We start from the raw sequence: 7876 nt of genomic DNA, 5'->3' as shown, positions 1-7876 counted from the left end.
CGGTCGCTACGTAGCGACCGAGCGGGACGATCGCTCGGTCGCTACGTAGCGACCGAGCTTTGGCTCGAGCTCGGTCGCTACGTAGCGACCGAGCGGGACGATCGCTCGGTCGCTACGTAGCGACCGAGCTTTGGCTCGAGCTCGGTCGCTACGTAGCGACCGAGCGGGACGATCGCTCGGTCGCTACGTAGCGACCGAGCTTGGCTGAGCTCGGTCGCTACGTAGCGACCGAGCGGGACGATCGCTCGGTCGCTACGTAGCGACCGAGCTTTGGCTCGAGCTCGGTCGCTACGTAGCGACCGAGCTTTGGCTCGAGCTCGGTCGCTACGTAGCGACCGAGCGGGATGATCGCTCGGTCGCTACGTAGCGACCGAGCTTGGCTGAGCTCGGTCGCTACGTAGCGACCGAGCGGGACGATCGCTCGGTCGCTACGTAGCGACCGAGCTTTGGCTCGAGCTCGGTCGCTACGTAGCGACCGAGCGGGACGATCGCTCGGTCGCTACGTAGCGACCGAGCTTTGGCTCGAGCTCGGTCGCTACGTAGCGACCGAGCGGGACGATCGCTCGGTCGCTACGTAGCGACCGAGCTTGGCTGAGCTCGGTCGCTACGTAGCGACCGAGCGGGACGATCGCTCGGTCGCTACGTAGCGACCGAGCTTTGGCTCGAGCTCGGTCGCTACGTAGCGACCGAGCGGGACGATCGCTCGGTCGCTACGTAGCGACCGAGCGTTGGCTCGAGCTCGGTCGCTACGTAGCGACCGAACGGGACGATCGCTCGGTCGCTACGTAGCGACCGAGCGAGACGGATGCTCGGTCGCTACGTAGCGACCGAGCTTGGCTCGAGCTCGGTCGCTACGTAGCGACCGAGCTGTGTGCATGCTTGGTTGCCGCGTATCGATCGAGCTTGGCTTGTCCGCGGTCTGATTTCCATACTCGAGCTTGTCCGCGGCCGATTTGGATACATGTCCGTTGCCTTCGGACAATCGGTATTTAGTGGTTCGATTGAGATTTGGACGATATTTTACTGCAAGGCTCTTCGTAAAGATTTCTTTACGAAGATTACTTTTCGTAAAAACGGTTATGCTGATTTTTACGGACTTTCAGACATTGATTCCGTCGTGACCGATTTTGACCCCAACACCCCCAAACATTGTTTGGTCTTCAGCTGAAGAAAACAAACGGGCGTTTCTTATCAGAGGCTTTGGAGTTTTTACTGGTCATTGTCATGTAACGGTCTTTGATGTTAACTGAGTACATCTTCGTAAGCACCTCTGATACTGGACCAGACATTTAGTGCCAAACTTCTTAAACCCATCAAGTATTGCTTGGTCTTCAGTTGGAGTTAATTCTTCTCTTTCCCTCCTACTATCGGTGGTCCAGCTACATCCCCCAAGGAACTAAGGTTTCCTCACAGTGAGTTTCCACCCAAGGTCAAGAGCGCTGTCATGGTCTTCATCAAAGATGGTGATTGAAAAAGTCGTTGCTATCACCATGTGGAGGATGAGAATAAGGAAGATTTGATCCACAGAGCTCACACTTAATCTTGTCGTGTGGAAATTCAAATAAGTAAAAATATAATTAAATTTTCTACGTATATGTAAAGGGTTTATATGTAAAATAAAAAAAAAATAGATTTGTAGAAGGTAGAAAGAGATAGGAAAAAAGGGTAAAATTTTGATTAGTTAATGTATTGTAGTTTTTTTGGTCATTTGACCAAATTTTCCTTTAAAAAATGTAGAGAGAAATAATAAGATGTTATTCTATATTGAACCCAACAATATAAAACCTATTATCTTATACCGTCCTTCAAAAACCCAATAACCAACCTAGGCCTAAACCAACCAAATTCTAGTCATGATTGTGGGAACCGAAATTCGCACTATCGATTTCTGTTTAAATAAAGAAACTAGGAAAACCCTAATTTCCCAGAGGTCCCGGATCTCTGCGGGAGCCAACGACAAGTGACCAAATATATGCGGAAATTATGAAAAGATAACAAACGAGTTTAGGGAAAACAGTTGATCTTATTTTCAGTCCGCGTAAGAGCGTTGCGATCATTACAAGAGATCATGAAAGCTTTGGCCGCAAAGGCTGTCAGCAAGTTACTTAGTTCTAGCGGCCTAAAAGCTCAAACCTAGTTGAGTTGCAGCTCGATAACGAAAGACGAAATAGATAAAGAAAGGGTTTTTGATTGATTTAGGACTGAACCTTGTTAAAGGCTGCCTACGTACCCCTTTCGAGGATCAAGCCGAACGTAGTTCAATTGATAGAGCTGGACAAGAGATCGAACTGCCTGGGCGAGTTTGTCTAGTAATCGAGTGCCAGTCATAGAAACCAAACTTGTCGAGAATAAGCCTAAAGTTTCTAAGTGCAAAGAATTCCGAATCTAAAAAGTCCTCTCATGCTCCTCGCCTAGGACTCTTTATATACTAGCTCCAAGGTCGGTTTACGCTTTTACTCTTCTGCCCTTAAGCCGTCATAGCGTAAAAATGGAGATATTCCATTTTTTTCGATTTTCACAATTATCTTCAAAACTTCCGTATTTATCCGCGGAAACTTGACATTTATCCTTCCTTGTGGACCAAGCGTAAACCGGGCTGTGGTTTACGGGCCTTTGGTTAAGAAATCACAGGATGGGCCTCGAGTCGTGTTTTAGGTCCCTTTGGGCCGTCTTCCGACTCGAAGAGTTTACTACGATTTCTTTCGACAAAGAAAGAACTTTCCGCGGTTTCTAATCCACGAAGTTTGATCAATGATTTAGAATAGCGGAAAACATAGACTGAGCTCGCTACGGTCTTCGGGAGATAGCATTTGAAGGTTTGACGAGAATGCATGGACTGGTGTGATACCGATGTTCGAAAGAGCTCGGTCGCTACGCAGCGACCGAACTTTGGCTCGAGCCCGATCGCTACGTAGCGACCGAGCGAGACGGACGCTCGGTCGCTACGTAGCGACCGAGCTTGGCTCAGGCCCGGTCGCTTCGTAGCGACCGAGCTTGGCTCAGGCTCGGTCGCTACGTAGCGACCGAGCTTGGCTCGGGCTCGGTCGCTACGTAGCGACCGAGCGAGACGGACGCTCGGTCGCTACGTAGCGACCGAGTGAGACGGACGCTCGGTCGCTACGTAGCGACCGAGCGAGATGGACGCTCGGTCGCTACGTAGCGACCGAGCTTGGCTCAGGCCCGGTCGCTACGTAGCGACCGAGCGAGACGGACGCTCGGTCGCTACGTAGCGACCGAGCTAGGCTCGGGCTCGGTCGCTATGTAGCGACCGAGCTTGGCTCGGGCTCGGTCGCTACGTAGCGACCGAGCGAGACGGACGCTCGGTCGCTACGTAGCGACCGAGCTTGGCTCAGGCCCGGTCGCTACGTAGCGACCGAGCGAGACGAACGCTCGGTCGCTACGTAGCGACAGAGCTTGGCTCGAGCTCGATTGCTATGTAGCGACCGAGCTGTGTGCATGCTTGGTCGCCGCATATCGATCGAGCTTGGCTTGTCCGCGGTCTGATTTCCATACTCGAGCTTATCCGCGGCCGATTTGGATACATGTCCGTTGCTTTCGGACAATTGGTATTTAGTGGTTCGATTGAGATTTGGACGAGATTTTCCTGCAAGGCTCTTCGTAAAGATATCTTTACGAAGATTACTTTTCGCAAAAACGTTTGTGCTGATTTTTACGGATTTTCAGACATTGATTCCGTCGTGACCGATTTTGACCCCAACAATGATTATAAGTTCATATCTCAGAAAATAACTTTTGCTTTAACCTAGTAAATCAAAATAGTTATTATACACTACCAGTTAGTGTGGATTTGTAGAGACCCAGCTTATCCTTGTGGCTGGAGAATATTTACTTTTTTGAGATAGCAAAGAGAAAACAGATAAAGCCCAATAACACACTGCATGCCATTTTTGCTTTGAAACAAAGAGCTATTACAAAGAAGGGCACTACAAGGTCCGTGACTTTATTCTTTCCATCAAGCCCTTTAATTTTGTCACAATTTACCACTATGTCCAGCTAATCGCTACGGGACTAGCCACCACGTGTTTCCCATCTGACCATTCGATGCTCCCGAACCTATTAGACCTAGACGCCTTGGACGAGTTTAATGTTTACTGTATACGATTTCTTCTCGTTTATTTCTTTGAAATTTAAAACCGCCGGTTCAACCGAAATCTTCACATCAGTAGTCTCCGAATTTACTTTAACCGAGTAAGACCCGGCTCCTCCCACGCTCGTGACAGTGCGTGTGTACTTGAACACGCCGGATCCGTCAACGTTAACGGCGAACAACGGATAGTTTAGATCAGCGATGGAGTACGATTTACTCGGATCGCAAGTGTAATTGCGTCTTGACACACTTGTGATCTGCGACGGTGTGTAATTCAACGCACAGAGGAAGCCTAAGTAATCCACCGTCGTTAGATCGTAAATAAGTCCCGGATTGATCGCCGTCGTCGGCGACACGTGTCCTGCGCCATGCTCAAACAGCGTTGAAGGTTTCCCCGTCGTGACGTCGAGGATCGGTTTCCCGTCGTTATAAGTTTTGTAAGCGGTGGTCATGAGAGCCAATCTGATCGCCGCCGGGATCCACTCCGGATGCACGGACTTGAGAAGCGCAGCTAAACCGCTCACGTGAGGGCAAGACATGGACGTTCCTGAGATGATGTTGAACTCCACGCGTCTAGCATCGGAAGCTAGACCGGTAGGTCCCTTGGATCCGGTCCAACCGGCGAGGATATTAACTCCCGGTGCGATTAAATCTGGTTTAAGAATATCGGGCTTGATCGAATTAGGTCCTCTCGAGCTAAACGCCGCAACAACCAGAGACGGCTGGACGTTAACAACGGTCCCTCGAATCAAAACCGAAGCGGTTGGATTCGGATCGGTTAAGACGTAATGCCGGATAATATCACCGGCCTTCTCTCCCACGGCGGTGGCAGGTAACAAATGAGCATCCGCCACAAGCTCCTCTCCGTTCTCCGCCGTGTTAGCGAGAATCATCCCGAGTCCGCCGGCAGCCTTCACCACCTCTCCTTTCTGAACCCTAGCGTTCACTTCTCTATCGCACATAACGATCTTCCCCTTCACTTTCTCCGGAATCAAAGTCCCGGGCCCACATAGATTCCCATTAGCCGCGTTACTAGCATTCCCCGCGTAAACAAACGGCAGCGTTTTATCCGGAAGGGCCTCCTCTTTAACCACTCCGATTAGTTTGTGGTTACACAGCAATGCCGTGAAGTTAGTTCCAGCCTCGCAACCGCCTCTCCACGTGGAGGGGACCGGACCTAATCCAACGTCGGAGAAGCTTTTGCTCTCCGGCCAAACTCCGGTGTCAAGGACCCCGACGACGACGTCGCTGGAGGAGCCGGTTTCGGGGAAGAGGTCCGCGTTGTGGACGTCGAAGCCGAGGAAGAGTGGAGTGCGAGTGGTGTGTAGCTCGTACCGGTGCTCCGGTAGTACCGAGATGACACCTGGCAGAGTCATGAGCGAGTCGGCTTCTTCGGGAGTTAGCCGAGTGGAGAATCCGTGAATGGCGTTGGCGTAAGTGTAGAGGAGCTGAGCAGATTGTGAGACGGATCTGAGGGAGGAGTCGTACCAGAGAGAGTGGAGGTCGAAGCCCGACGACATCTGAGACTGCGCCATGTGAACGATGTAAGTTGCATGTTGAGCTCCATCCGACACGTGGCAGAAGCCCTGATAGAGGAGGAGGAGGATAGTGAAGAATGCAGCGGAGGAGAAAAACGAAGAATAAGACATATCTTTCGGTATCGCTCTGAATTTGGACCAATAGTTTATTATATATAGTAAGTAGAGAGAGACAGGAGATGCTAGTGAGAACACACAAAGAGGTTTTCGATTTCTAGTAACCGCAAGCTTCTGACACTGTGTCATAACGTGCCGTTTCTCAGATCTCTTTGTATCGGTTTTATATTCCCAAACCCGAACCAGATCTCAACTCCTGCCGCAAAAGACAAATCTATAAAGCTAACTCCAAACCATTCTCAATTACAACTAACCAATGAATCCTTCTTCTAACCGGAATTAATTATCATCTGTAAACCCATATTCTTTAAGTAAGAAAATATGCAGTATATCCGACTACATATGTTAAAAGTTACTAAGTAACCATTTTGTTCCAAGCATAATTAAAATTATAATAATCCGTGGATTCAATTATGACAGTTAGTATAGAGTTTATGTTAACTTGTCTCTTTCATTAATCACACGATATATATTTATACAAGAGATATCAACAAGATAAGGACAACTCTAACTAATCGTTATCTTTAGATAAGTACAACTTAAGAGATAATCCTTATCTATACCAATATGCCCCCTCAAGATGGACGTCGACTACAGAGTCCAATCTTGGAAATCAAGTTTTGAAACCGAGCTCGCGGCAAATGTTTTGTTAACGCATCCGCCAACTGATCATGAGTACTGATGTGTGAAACACGCAGCTGCTTAGCTTGAACCTGCTCGCGAACGAAATGATACGCTAGTGCCATATGCTTCATGCGCGAGTGAAAGACCGGATTTGCTGAGAGGTACGTCGCACCAACATTATCACAACAGATAGTAGGCGTAGAAGCTGAGGAAAGACCAAGTTCAGCCATTAAGGACGCAACCCATTTAACTTCACATGCAGTGTCTGAAACTTCCCTGTACTCAGCTTCTGTAGAGGACCTTGCAACACTTCCTTGCTTTCTTGCAGACCAAGAAATAGGCTGTCTGCCAAGATAGACAATGTATGCTCCTGTGGAGATGTAATCATCTTTGTCTCCTGCCCAATCTGCATCCGAAAATGCATGAAGTGTTGGCGGAACAGCTGACGAAGAGAAGAAAATGCCTTTGTCAATTGTGCCAGCTAGATAACGAAGGACTCTTTTTGCAGCTTCCCAATGAGTGGTCGTAGGCTGATGCATAAACTGACATAGACGATTAACAGCAAATGCAATGTCAGGACGAGTAAGGCTTAAGTACTGAAGAGCACCAACAATGGTTCGATACTCCGTTGCGTTAAGAATCTTGTCACCACTCTGCAGTGTTAGCGACTGAGAGGAAGACATAGGAGTAGCTACTGGCTTTGCATTATCCATCTTAGCTCGGCGAAGAAGATCTACCATATACTTTGTCTGAGTGAGATGTAGACCTGCTGGAGTTCGAGTGGCTTCCATTCCTAAGAAGTACGACAGTTCACCAAGTTCCTTGAGAGAGAAACGAGAAGCAAGAAGATTGGTGACACGAGTAATCTCCACTTTGGAGGTGCCTGTAATTATTATATCATCAACATACACCAGTATGTAAATGAACTGAGACCCACTGCGAAGAATAAACAGTGATGCATCGGCCACTGAATTCTTGAACCCAATGCTGAGAAGGAAGTCTTTAAGGGCATTGTACCAAGCACGTGGTGCCTGTTTAAGGCCATATACAGCTTTCTTCAGGCGAAGCACATGGTTTGGTTTATCCTTATCAATGAAGCCAGGAGGTTGTAACATATAGACTGCATCAGTGAGAGGTCCATGAAGAAATGCATTATTGACGTCAAGTTGCATTAACGGCCAGTTTCGTGAAACTGCAGTTCCAAGAATCAAGCGAATTTTAGCATGCTTGATCACTGGACTAAAGGTTTCAAAGTAATCGATACCAGGCCTTTGATGATTGCCTATGGCTACCAACCGAGACTTGTGTGTATCTATTTTTCCATTAGGCAACCTCTTGATTCTGTAAATCCATCATGATCCAACAATATTGTTTGCTTCTGACCTGTCAACCAAATCAAAAGTGTCATTGCGAATAAAAGCATCATACTCTTTGCTCATAGAACCTCTCCACTTCTCATCTTTAAGTGCTTCAACATAAGACGTAGGTT

The 7876-nt window shown here is 48.2% G+C and overlaps 1 pseudogene; it reads right to left on the bottom strand.

Annotated features, from left to right (window-relative positions):
• Positions 1 to 3832: 3832 nt before the first annotated feature.
• Positions 3833 to 6144, bottom strand: LOC103841105 (annotated as a pseudogene).
• Between the last annotated feature and the right edge of the window lie 1732 nt (positions 6145 to 7876).

This window comes from Brassica rapa, chromosome A09 (genome assembly GCF_000309985.2).
Source record: "Brassica rapa cultivar Chiifu-401-42 chromosome A09, CAAS_Brap_v3.01, whole genome shotgun sequence".
NCBI classification, from domain to species: Eukaryota; Viridiplantae; Streptophyta; class Magnoliopsida; order Brassicales; family Brassicaceae; genus Brassica; species Brassica rapa.
This window is presented reverse-complemented; position numbering and strand designations above follow the sequence as displayed.